The sequence below is a fragment of the Canis lupus genome, chromosome 21 (genome assembly GCF_003254725.2).
Source record: "Canis lupus dingo isolate Sandy chromosome 21, ASM325472v2, whole genome shotgun sequence".
NCBI classification, from domain to species: domain Eukaryota; kingdom Metazoa; phylum Chordata; class Mammalia; order Carnivora; family Canidae; genus Canis; species Canis lupus.
The window spans coordinates 2,066,998-2,080,113 of NC_064263.1; the positions used below are offsets into that span (position 1 = coordinate 2,066,998).

General features: G+C 40.3%; 1 protein-coding gene and 1 long non-coding RNA gene across 4 annotated transcripts in view; one reads left to right on the plus strand and one right to left on the minus strand.

Annotated features, from left to right (window-relative positions):
- LOC112643181 (uncharacterized) overlaps nucleotides 1-2,628 on the plus strand; it is a 99,864-nt gene extending 97,236 nt beyond the window's left edge. Inside the window, exon 5 of the long non-coding RNA XR_003125690.3 lies at nucleotides 2,366-2,628. This is a non-coding gene — a long non-coding RNA (uncharacterized LOC112643181). The remainder of the gene's footprint in view (nucleotides 1-2,365) is intronic.
- The window catches only part of CNTN5 (contactin 5), a 1,295,471-nt gene that overhangs the window by 768,344 nt on the left and 514,011 nt on the right, over nucleotides 1-13,116 (minus strand). The window lies entirely within an intron of this gene.

The following is a 13,116-nucleotide window of genomic DNA, read 5'->3' on the forward strand; positions in this document are numbered from 1 at the left end:
GATTCTTTACATTACACTAATGTATCTTCCAGGTCACTGATTCATTCTTCCACTTTGTCTACTCTACTGTTTATTTCATCAAGATATTTTTAATTTCATTTATTGTGACTTTTCATCTCTGGTTCTTTCTTCTTTCATCATTAAGGATTTCATTGATGACTTCCACTCTTTTCTCAGTACAATGTGTTTCTTTGTGATCATTACTCTAAATTCTCTATCAGGCATATTACTTATCTCCATTTCACTTAGGTTTCTTGTAATTTTGTCCTTTTCTTTCATTTGAGACATATTCCTCTGTTTCTTCATTTTGTCTAACTTTGTTTCTGTTTCTCTGTGTTAGGAGAGACACATATGTCTCCAGCTGTTGAATGGAATAACCTTATGAAGAAGAGGTACTGTAGCCCTACTGTGCAGTTTCCCATGTTCAACAGAAACTAGTGCTTCAGGGTTGTCTCCTTTATTTGATTGGATGCACCTTGCTGTTGTGATGAACCCTTTGGTCCAGTTGTCTGTAGAGATTCCTTTTGCCTGTTGTGAGCAGTGTTTGGTCCCTGTGGTTTACTGGACGAGTCTAGGGACACCTGGAGCTTGAGCTAAATCAGACCAGAAAAGCAGTAACAGCAAACTGCAGGGCGATTTCCCTGTGTCATCTCTGGAGAAATTTTCCTTGGTAAGTGGTGCCTATAGTCAAACCAGCTCTCTGCCTCCATCTCATTGCTAGGTCTCTGTCTAATTGCTGGGTGGGATTCCCTCCCTCTTGAGGAGTCCTTTTGGGGTACTGCTGGCTACTATGGGGCTGCTTTTACATAGCCTGATTATGGCACTACCCTGTATGGGGTCTGGCCAAAAGTCTATTGGAGAGGGCAGATTCCCCAAAGCAGAGTTTAGCAGGATAGTGCAGTGGGGCAGTGGTGATAGCAAGTTTTGCATGCCCTTGTCCTCTGGGGAAGGAGCCTTATAGCACTGGAACTGAGGCAGGCTGGAAGGTGGATTGGTGGAAGCACATATGAAGGGTGAGCTGGGCAGCAGTGCTAACAAGTTGGGTAGAGAGTCCCATAGATGATCCCATGTTTACACTGGAAGGTAGGAGTGGGAAATGGTACCTGCCAGTTTCTTTGTTCCTGAAGGAGTTCCCCTAAGATTTCTGCCCTTCAGAACATACTCAGATTAGTAAATAACTTCCCCTCTTGTATGCCTCAGTCAACTTTCAAGCTGCTCTTTCCATGCTTTGTCTCTGTGGGCTATTTGTCCTGCTACCTTTAAAGGCAGGGACTCAGTTTCCTTTCACCTTTCTAGCTTTCTCAGAGCCAAGCTAGCTGACTTTTTTTCCTTTAATCCCACATTTTAAGTCCTGGAGGTTGTAAGAAAAATTCAGCTGCTCTGGTTTCTAAAGACAAGTGTTATGGAGATTTGTCTTCTCTGCACAGGCTTCTTGGTGTGGGGGCCTGTTTCTCTCCTCTCTCTGTGTCTTCAGTGTTCCTTCAGTGTTCCTGTCTCCCACGGACAGTCCTAAGAGTCTGTTTAGTACCTGACCATGTTTCCACGCTTCCTGACCATGTTTCCACGCCTCCTACCATCTTCAATGTGTCCTCCACATTTAGTTGTGGAGTTCAGTCTGCCAGTCTTCAGGTCATTTTCTGTGTTATTTACACTGATATGAGTTTTATCTAGTTGTACCCATGGGACAGAGTTAGCCTAGCATTGTCCTACTCTGCCATTTTTTCCTAGAAGCCCAGAATCTTTTGAAAACAGTTAAAATTAGAGTCATTGTGTTCTCTTTGTTTTGAGTAAATTGGGTTTTTCATGATTACTTAAAATTTAATTTATATTTCCTCAGAAAATTGTCAATTTGCATTGTTTTCTTCATCTGGTTCTAATACCATAAAGCTAAATTGCATTTAAACAATGTTTTGTTCTAGGCTATGGTTAAACTGGGAAGTGTAGATAATTTCAAGGAAATGTTTGAAATAGACAATTGCAATTCTCTCAGGAATCATATACATCTGTATTCTTCATTTCCATATTAAATAAACCCTTTGTCTGAAATATTCATATTTGCTAAAGACAAGGAAAATAGGGCTGATAAAATACAAAAAAAAAGTTCTATATCAAGCAAAGAAACAGATATGAACTTGAGAGCATGTCTATATAAATATATAGGGTTGTTATAAAATATTAGGTAGCTTCTTTGGTGGAATTTTATTAGCAGTATGACAAGGATCTGTAAGTATAGTCTCCTACATTGTTGACAAAGGAGTTCTAAAGAAGTAATGAATGAAAAAGAGAGAGTTTAGGGATGTACAATGGATGTTTTTATACCCAAACTTTAATCCGAATGACTACTATTGATTTTTTTTCCACACAGGAACTACTGCGAAGTAATATGATGAAGTCAATAGAGACCAGTAAAAGCAAGGAAGAAAGAAAGAAAAAGAAAGAGAGAAAGAGAGAAGAAAGAAAGAAAGAAAGAAAGAAAGCAAGCAAGCAAGCTAAATTCTGGCCAAAGTTATGTGCCTGATAAACTGCCTTCTGTGCCGTAGCTTCTTCAATCTGTATCATGGTGGCACCAGACTCTTTAGACTCTCAGCAAGTTATCTGGTTTTGTTATTTAAATGTCACAGATATATAAATAAATAAATAAATAAATAAATAAATAAATAAATAAATAACTGTCACAGATAAAAGTCCAATATCCAAAGTGGACATTATAGTTTCCCCACATTTTTAAACAGTTAAATAGCACCGGAAATTCTTAATTTTCTGTTTCTTAATTTAGAACCAAGCTTTCAGTTCACACAGTTGCAAATATAGGTAAGTAGTCACGGCCAAGATGTACTTCAATTAATTCTACTTCTCACCACCAAATAATTCAGATGAAAATTTATAAATGTGCCTAGAACCTGCCAGGACTATGACATGTGAAACAGTATTCCATCTGACAGAGGTCTCAAACCCAACATAATTTCAGTTTCAGTCAAATGAGTGAAAATGGGTCACCATAGTCCAGTCCTTAGAGAATTGACAAGTGTAAGATTAGGGTATATAACTGTACCTTTTTTGTGGAATAACTTTGCTAGCCTTAGGTTGCATTTAAAACATTGTAACTGGGTGGCGCAGTGGTTTAGCGCCTGCCTTTGGCCCAGGGCGTGATCCTGGAGACCCGGGATTGAATCCCACATTGGGCTCCCGGTTCATGGAGCCTGCTTCTCTCTCTGCCTGTTTCTCTGCCTCTCTCTCTCTCTCTCTCTGTGTGACTATCATAAATAAATAAACATTAAAAAAATACTCTTTAAAAAAAAAAAAACATTGTAACTACTCTAGGCTATTCCAAGTCCTTTAAATTCATTAAATCAGAATATTCTTTCTTTTCTTTCTTGCTTTCTTGCTTCTTTCTTTCTTTCTTTCTTCTTTCTTTCTTTTCTTTCTCTTTCTTTCTTTCTCTTTCTTTCTCTTTCTTTCTTTCATTCTTTCTTTCTTTTCTTTCTTTCTTTTTAACCTTTTAACTAGCCATCAGGATACCATTTCATTGTTTGAGGAAACATCCGTAAATTGAGTTTTCATTTAAATGAAGTGAAGAGAGGCGGGGCAAGACGGCGGAAGAGTAGGGTCCCCAAGTTACCTGTCCCCACCAAATTACCTAGATAACCTTCAAATAATCCTGAAAACCTATGACTTCAGCCTGAGATTTAAAGAGAGACCATCTGGAATGCTACAGTGAGAAGAGTTCGCACTTCTATCAAGGTAGAAGACGGGAAAAAAAGAAATAAAGACACAAAAGGCCTCCAAGGGGGAGGGGCCCGCGAGGAGCCGGGCTGAGGCCGGGGCGAGTGTCCCCAGGACAGGAGAGCCCCGTCCCGGAGGAGCAGGAGCTGCACCGACCTTCCCGGGGGAAAGGGGCTCGCGGGGAGGTGGAGCAGGACCCAGGAGGGCGGGGATGCCCTCGGGCTCCCGGGGACACTAACAGACACCTGCACCCCGGGAGAGCGCCCCGAGCTCCCTAAGGGCTGCAGCGCGCACGGTGGGACCCGGAGCAGCTCGGGGGGCTCGGGGGCGGCTCCGTGGAGGGGGCTGCGGGGCGGGAGCAGCTCGGGGGGTCGGGGGAGCTCCGCGGAGGGGGCTGCGGGGCGGGGGCAGCTGGGGGGGCTCGGAGGCGGCTCCGCGGAGGGGGCTGCGGGGCGGGAGCAGCTCGGGGGGCTCGGGGGCGGCTCCGCGGAGGGGGCTGCGGGCGGGAGCGCGAATCCACCAGCGCAGGCTCCGGAGCACAGGGCGCCGGGACACAGCCCGGGATCCGGCCTCCCCCAGGACAGGCAGAGGCCGGGAGGGCCCAGGACAGCGAGGACGCTCCTGCCCCAGCTGAGCAGATCAGCGGCCCCGCCCGGAGCCTCCAGGCCCTGCAGACGGAGAGCTCCGGAGCTACTGCGGGGGCTGACTCCAGGGCTGCAGAGCTGGCCCCGCCACTGGGGCTGTTCCTCCTGGGGCCTCACGGGGTAAACAACCCCCACTGAGCCCTGCACCAGGCAGGGGGCGGAGCAGCTCCCCCAAGTGCTCACACCTGAGAATCAGCACAACAGGCCCCTCCCCCAGAAGACCAGCTAGACTGACATGGGAAAAACAAATTATTGACCAAGCAACACTGGAAAGTTCCAGGGGAAGTCAAGGGATTTACAGTATACACAATCAGAGGATACTCCCCCATGTTTTTTGTTTTTTGTTTTTTGTTTTTTTTCTATTTGCCTCCACCCCTTTTTTTCCTTTTTTCTTTTCTTCTCTTTTTTTCCTTTTTTTCTTTCTTTTTTTTTCCTTTCTTTTTTTCTTTTTTTCTTTCTCTTTTATCTTCTCTCTTTTTCTCTTTTTCCCAATGCAACGTGTTTTTGGCCACTCTGCATTGAGCAAAATGACTAGAAGGAAAACCTCACCTCAAAAGAAAGAATGAGAAACAGTCCTCTCTCCCACAGAGTTACAAAAATTTGGATTACAATTCAATGTCAGAAAGCCAAATCAGAAGCACTATTATAAAGCTACTGGTGGCTCTAAAAAAAAGCATAAAGGACACAAGACACTTCATGACTACAGATTTCAGATCTAATCAGGCAGAAATTAAAAATCAATTAAATAAGATGCAATCCAAACTAGAAGTCCTAACGACCAGGGTTAACGAGGTGGAAGAACAAGTGAGGTACATAGAAGACAAGTTGATGGCAAAGAGAGAAACTGAGGGAAAAAGATACAAACAATTAAAAGATCATGAGGATAGATTAAGGGAAATCAATGACAGCCTGAGGAAGAAAAACCTACGTTTAATTGGGGTTCCCGAGGGCGCCAAAAGGGACAGAGGGCAAGAATATGTATTTGAACAAATCATATCTCAAAAATTTCCTAATCTGGAAAGGGAAACAGGCATTCAGATCCAGGAAATAGAGATACCCCCCCCCCCACTAAAATCAATAAAACCGCTCAACACGTCTACATTTAATAGTGAAGCTTGCAAATTCCAAAGATAAAGAGAAGATCCTTAAAGCAGTAACAGATAAAAAATCTCTAACTTTTATGGGGAAAAATATTAGATTAACAGCAGACCTCTCCACAGAGGGCTGGCAGGATATATTCAGCATCCTAAATGAGAAGAACATGCAGCCAAGAATACTTTATCCAGCAAGGCTTTCATTTAGAATAGAAGGAGAGATAAAGAGCTTCCAAGACAGGCAGGAACTGAAAGAATATGTGACCTCCAAACCAGCTCTGCAAGAAATTTTAAGGGGGACTCTTAAAATTCCCCTTTAAGAAGAAGTCCAATGGAACAATCCACAAAAACAGGGACTGAATAGGTATCATGATGACACTAAACTTATATCTTTCAATAGTAACTCTGAACGTGAATGGGCTTAATGACCCCATCAAAAGGCGCAGGGTGTCAGACTGGATAAAAAAGCAGGACCCATCTATTTGCTGTCTACAAGAGACTCATTTTAGACAGAAGGACACCTACAGCCTGAAAATAAAAGGTTGGAGAACCATTTACCATTCAAATGGTCCTCAAAAGAAAGCAGGGGTAGCCATCCTCATATCAGATAAACTAAAATTTACCCCGAAGACTATAGTGATAGATAGAGTGATAGATAGTGATAGATAGAGGGAAACTGTATCATACTTAAAGGATCTATCCAACAAGAGGACTTAACAATCATCAATATATATGCCCCAAATGTGGGAGCTGCCAAATGTATCAATCAATTAATAACCAAAGTTAAGACATACTTAGATAATACTACACTTCTACTTGGTGACTTCAATGTAGTGTTTTCTACCCTCGATAGGTCTTCTAAGCACAACATCTCCAAAGAAATGAGTTTTAAATGATACACTGGACCAGATGGATTTCACAGATATCTACAGAACTTTATATCCAAACGCAACTGTATACACATTCTTCTCAAATGCACATGGAACTTTCTCCAGAATAGACCACATATTGGGTCACAAATCAGGTCTGAACCGATACCAAAAGATTGGGATCGTCCCGTACATATTCTCAGACCATAATGCCTTGAAATTAGAACTAAATCACAAAAAGAAGTTTGTAAGTATTTCAAACACATGGAGGTTAAGGACCATCCTGCTAAAAGATGAAAGGGTCAACCAGGAAATTAAGGAAGAATTAAAAAGATTCATGGAAACAAATGAGAAAGAAGGTACAACAGTTCAAAATCTTTGGGACGCAGCAAAAGCAGTCCTGGGGAGGGGGGGAAATATATTGCAATACAAGCAGCCATCCAAAAACTGGAAAGAACTCGAATACAAAAGCTAACTTTACACCTAAAGGAGCTAGGAAAAAAAAAAGAAAAACAGCAAATAGAATCTACACCCAGGAGAAAAAGGGAGTTAATAAAGATTTGAGGAGAACTCAAAGAAATAGAGGCCAGAAGAACTGTGGAGCAGACCAACAAAACCAGGAGTTGGTTCTTTGAAAGAATTAATAAGATACATAAACCATTAGCCAGCCTTATTAAAAAGAAGAGAGAAAAGACTCAAATTAATAAAATCATGAATGAGAAAGGAGAGATCACTACCAACACCAAGGAAATACAAACGATTTTAAAAACATATTATGAACAGCTATACGCCAATAAATTAGGCAATCTAGAAGAAATGGACGCTTTCCTGGAAAGCCACAAACTACCAAAACTGAAACAGGAAGAAATAGAAAACCTGAACAGGCCAATAACAAGGGAGGAAATTGAAGGAGTCATCAAAAGCCTCCCAAGACACAAAAGTACAGGGCCAGATGGCTTCCCAGGGGAATTCTATCAAACCTTTAAAGAAGAAACCAGGGATCCCTGGGTGGCGCAGCAGTTTGGCGCCTGCCTTTGGCCCAGGGCGCGATCCTGGAGACCCGGGATCGAGTCCCACATCGGGCTCCCGGTGCATGGAGCCTGCTTCTCCCTCTGCCTGTGTCTCTGCCTCTCTCTCTCTCTCTGTGACTATCATAAATAAATAAAAATTAAAAAAAATTTAAAGAAGAAACTATACCTATTCTACTAAAGCTGTTTGGAAAGATAGAAAGAGATGGAGTACTTCCAAATTCGTTCTATGAGGCCAGCATCACCTTAATTCCAAAACCAGACAAAGACCCCACCAAAAAGGAGAATTACAGACCAATATCCCTGATGAACATGGATGCAAAAATTCTCAACAAGATACTAGCCAATAGGATCCAATAGTACATTAAGAAAATTATTCACCATGACCAAGTAGGATTTATCCCCGGGACACAAGGCTGGTTCAACATTTGTAAAACGATCGATGTGATTCATCATATCAGCAAGAGAAAAACCAAGAACCATAGGATCCTCTCATTAGATGCAGAGAAAGCATTTGACAAAATACAGCATCCATTCCTAATCAAAACTCTTCAGAGTGTAGGGATAGAGGGAACATTCCTCAGCATCTTAAAAGCCATCTAAGAAAAGCCCACAGCAAATATCATTCTCAATGGGGAAGCACTGGGAGCCTTTCCCCTAAGATCAGGAACAACACAGGGATGTCCACTCTCACCACTGCTGTTCAACATAGTACTGGAAGTCCTAGCCTCAGCAATCAGACAACAAAAAAGACATTAAGGCATTCAAAATGGCAAAGAAGAAGTCAAACTCTCCCTCTTCGCCGATGACATGATACTCTACATAGAAAACCCAAAAGTCTCCACCCCAAGATTGCTAGAACTCATACAGCAATTCGGTAGCGTGGCAGGATACAAAATCAATGCCCAGAAATCAATGGCATTTCTCTACACTAACAATGAGACTGAAGAAAGAGAAATTAAGGAGTCAATCCCATTTACAATTACACCCAAAAGCATAAGATCCCTAGGAATAAACCTAACCAAAGAGGTAGGGGATCTATACCCTAAAAACTACAGAACACTTCTGAAAGAAATTGAGGAAGACTCAAAGAGATGGAAAAATATTCCATGCTCATGGATTGGCAGAATTAATATTGTGAAAATGTCAATGTTACCCAGGGCAATGTACACGTTTAATGCAATCCCTATCAAATTACCATGGACTTTCTTCAGAGAGTTGGAACAAATTATTTTAAGATTTGTGTGGAATCAGAAAAGACCCCGAATAGCCAGGGGAATTTTAAAAAAGAAAACCATAGCTGGGGGCATCACAATGCCAGATTTCAGGTTGTACTACAAAGCTGTGGTCATCAAGACAGTGTGGTACTGGCACAAAAACAGACACATAGATCAGTGGAACAGAATAGAGAATCCAGAAGTAGACCCTGAACTTTATGGGCAACTAATATTCGATAAAGGAGGAAAGACTATCCATTGGAAGAAAGACAGTCTCTTCAACAAATGGTGCTGGGAAAATTGGACATCCACATGCAGAAGAATGAAACTAGACCACTCTCTTGCACCAGACACAAAGATAAACTCAAAATGGATGAAAGATCTAAATGTGAGAGAAGAGTCCATCAAAATCCTAGAGGAGAACACAGGCAACACCCTTTTTGAACTCGGCCACAGTAACTTCTTTCAAGATACATCCATGAAGGCAAAAGAAACAAAAGCAAAAATGAACTATTGGGACTTCATCAAGATAAGAAGCTTTTGCACAGCAAAGGATACAGTCAACAAAACTCAAAGACAACCTACAGAATGGGAGAAGATATTTGCAAATGACATATCAGATAAAGGGCTAGTTTCCAAGATCTAGAAAGAACTTATTAAACTCAACAGCAAAGAAACAAACAATCTAATCATGAAATGGGCAAAAGACCTGAACAGAAATCTCACAGAGGAAGACATAGACATGGCCAACACGCACATGAGGAAATGCTCTGCATCACTTGCCATCAGGGAAATACAAATCAAAACCACAATGAGATCCCACCTCACACCAGTGAGAATGGGGCAAATTAACAAGGCAGGAAACAACAAATGTTGGAGGGGATGCGGAGAAAAGGGAACCCTCTTACACTGTTGGTGGGAATGTGAACTGGTGCAGCCACTCTGGAAAACTGTGTGGAGGTTCCTCAAAAAGTTAAAAATAGACCTGCCCTGCGACCCAGCAATTGCACTGTTGGGGATTTACCCCAAAGATACAGATGCAATGAAACGCCGCGACACCTGCACCCCGATGTTTCTAGCAGCAATGTCCACAATAGCCAAACTGTGGAAGGAGCCTCGGTGTCCATCGAAAGATGAATGGATAAAGAAGATGTGGTTTATGTAGACAATGGAATATTCCTCAGCCATTAGAAACGACAAATACCCACCATTTGCTTCAACGTGGATGGAACTGGAGGGTATTATGCTGAGTGAAGTAAGTCAATCGGAGAAGGACGAGCATTATATGGTCTCATTCATTTGGGGAATATAAAAAAATAGTGAAAGGGAATAAAGGGGAAAGGAGAAAAAATGAATGGGAAATATCAGAAAGGGAGACAGATTGTGAGAGGCTCTGGGAAATGAACTAGGGGTGGTGGCAGGGGAGGTGGGAGGGGGTTGGGGGTGACTGGGAGACGGGCACTGAGGGGGGCACTTGACGGGATGAGCACTGGGTGTTATTCTATATGATGGCAAATTGAACTCCAATAAAAAATAAATTTAAAAAAAGGAAAAAAAATAAATGAAGAAATTAGGAAAGGGAAAATTAAGCAAATTATTAATTTCATAAAGTAAGTAGCATATCATATATTATAATTTGTTATTATACATTATTTAACTTGAAATAGTTATAGATTCACAAGTAGTTGCAAAAAAAATGTACAGGAAGGTCCTGTGCAACTTTTACCTCTCCTCTTCCTATGTTAGCATCTTATATAGCTACAGGATAGTATAAAAACCATGAACTTGGATTTGGTACCATCTACAGAGCTTATTCAGGTTTCATCACTTTATATGCTTTTATTTGCATGTGTACTTTTGTGTGTGTATAGTTCTGTGAAATTTTATCACACATGTAACTTCATGTACTTACTACCCCAATCAAGAGGCAGAACTGTTCCAACCTTAAGACTTCCTCGTGCTACCCTATGTAGATTCCTCCACCATGGTCCCGGAAGCACCATCTCCAAAGACCACTAATGTGTTTTCCATCTCTGTAATTATATTTTTAAAATGTCACATAAATAGAATCATGGAGCACATAACCATTTGAAACTGGCTAATCATTCAACATGCTTCCCTTGAGGTTCATCCTAGATGCATGTATTCTTTTTCAATTTTGAGTTATAATCCATGGTTGAATTTATCATAATTGGTTTAGCTATTTACTTGTTGAAAGACATTTGAGTTGTTTCTAGTTTTTGAATTTGTAGGTAAAACTGCTATAAACATTTTGTACATGTTTTTAAGTGAGCGTATCTTTTTCATTTCTTTGGGATAAATGTGCAAAAGCAGAATTGCTGGGTGAACCAATAAATCTATTTTATGGTTTTGCTTAACTACCAAACTAACATTCTAGAATGGTTATATCATTTTAAAAATCTCTGAAAATGCTGAGGATTCCATTTTTCTGTATCCTTACCAACTTTCGTGTTATTATTATTATTATTAAATTTAATTTTAACCATTCTGTTTGGTGTATAGTGTTATTGCTGTAGTTTTAATGTGCATTTTTTTTTTTTTATGATAGTCACAGAGAGAGAGAGAGAGAGAGAGGCAGAGACACAGGCAGAGGGAGAAGCAGGCTCCATGCACCGGGAGCCCAACGTGGGATTCGATCCCGGGTCTTCAGGATCGCGCCCTGGGCCAAAGGCAGGCGCCAAACCGCTGCGCCATCCAGGGATCCCTAATTTGCATTTTTTTTTTTTTTTAAGATTCTATCCATTTATTCATGACAGACACAGAAAGAGGCAGAGACAGAGGCAGAGGGAGAAGCAGGCTTCTTGCAGGGAGCCCAATTCAGGACTTGATCCTGGGACCCCAGGATCATGTCCTGGGCCAAAGGCAGACCCTTAACCACTGAGCCACCCAGGAGACCCATAATTTGCATTTCTTTATGAATAATGATGTTAAGGAACTTTTTATATGCTTATTTTCCATCTATATATCCTCTTCTGTGAAATGTCCTTGTGTGTGTTTCACTCATTTTCTAATTAGGTTGTTTATAGTTTTATTGCTTAGCTGTGAAAGTTTTTTATATACACTAGAAAGTTTTTACATGTATTTGATACATATTGTATCTATAGCTACTAGATACATATGGTATTTATGTGTACCTGATACATCTTTTGTCAAATGTATGGTGTGAATATTTCTCCTAGTTTGCAACTTGCCTTTTCATCTTCTCAACAGGGTCTTTTAACAAACCAAAACAATGTAAATGAGGTTTAATTTATCATTTTTTCCCTTTTGTTCTGGTGTGTGTGGCAGTGGGGGGGGAGGTGCACTTTGCTTTTCAATCTAAGGACTCTTCATCTAGTCCTAAATCCAAAGTATAATTCATTTGCTCCAGCACTGATCTTTTCAATGAGAAAATATTACTCTTTGTTGAATTCCTATAGCATATTTGTCAGGGAGCTGTTGGTATATTTCCGTGGGTCTATTTCTATATTCTGTTTCTGTTCCATTGATCTATGTGTCTTGCTCTTTGGCCAATACCACACTGTATTAAATACTGTAGCTGGATAATAAGCCTTACCATTGGCAAGAGTGATTATTCTCTCTTTGTTCTTTTTCAAAGTTGTTTTAGCTATTCTAGCTCCTATAACATTACACGTGACTTTTGGAACAAGCTTGTCTATCTCTACAAGAAAACCTGAGGGAATTGTGATAGCAATTATCTGAGACTCATAGAGCCATTTGGGAAGGATTGATATTTTTCTTATGTCGAGTCTTCCTGTCAGTGATCATGTTATGTCTCTTGTATTTATGTTTTGTTTGATGTCTTTGGTGTCTTTCATCACATGATGAAATTTTCAGCACACAAATCCTAACGCGTATTGTTGGATTTATACGTATTTCCATTTTTAGCCACTGTATATGGTCTTGTGTTTTTAATTTTGGTTTCTGCATATTCATTTTTAGTAAATAGGAATGCAATTGATTTCTGTGTATTGACCTTATATCCTATGACCATGATACTCACTTTTTAATTCTAGAAATTTTGAGAGGAATACACTTTGGGGATTTTTTACATGCACAATCATGTCACCTGTGAATGGGGAAGTTTGTTTATTCCTTTCCAATTTGTACTCCCTTTTTCACCATTTTATTGCTTTGTTACAGTTGCTAGGACTTATACCATGTTGAATAAGAACAAATGTCCTTGCCTTATTCCTGAACTTATGGAGACGCTTTCAGTTTTTCACTGGTAAGTATAATGTTAGATAATAATCGTTTTTGTTATGAATGTTCTTTATCAAGTAAACATTAATTTCTCTCTATTCCTACAATGTTGAGAATTTTTACAATAAATGTATATTGGATGTTGTCAAATTCTTCTTCCATATCAATTGATATGGTCACACAGGTTTTCTTCTAGCCTTATTGAAGTACTTGCTTGCATTGATTGATTTTAGAATGTTGAACTAACTTTGTATACCTGGAATTGATCTCACTTGGTCATATATATATATATATATATATATATATATATATATATA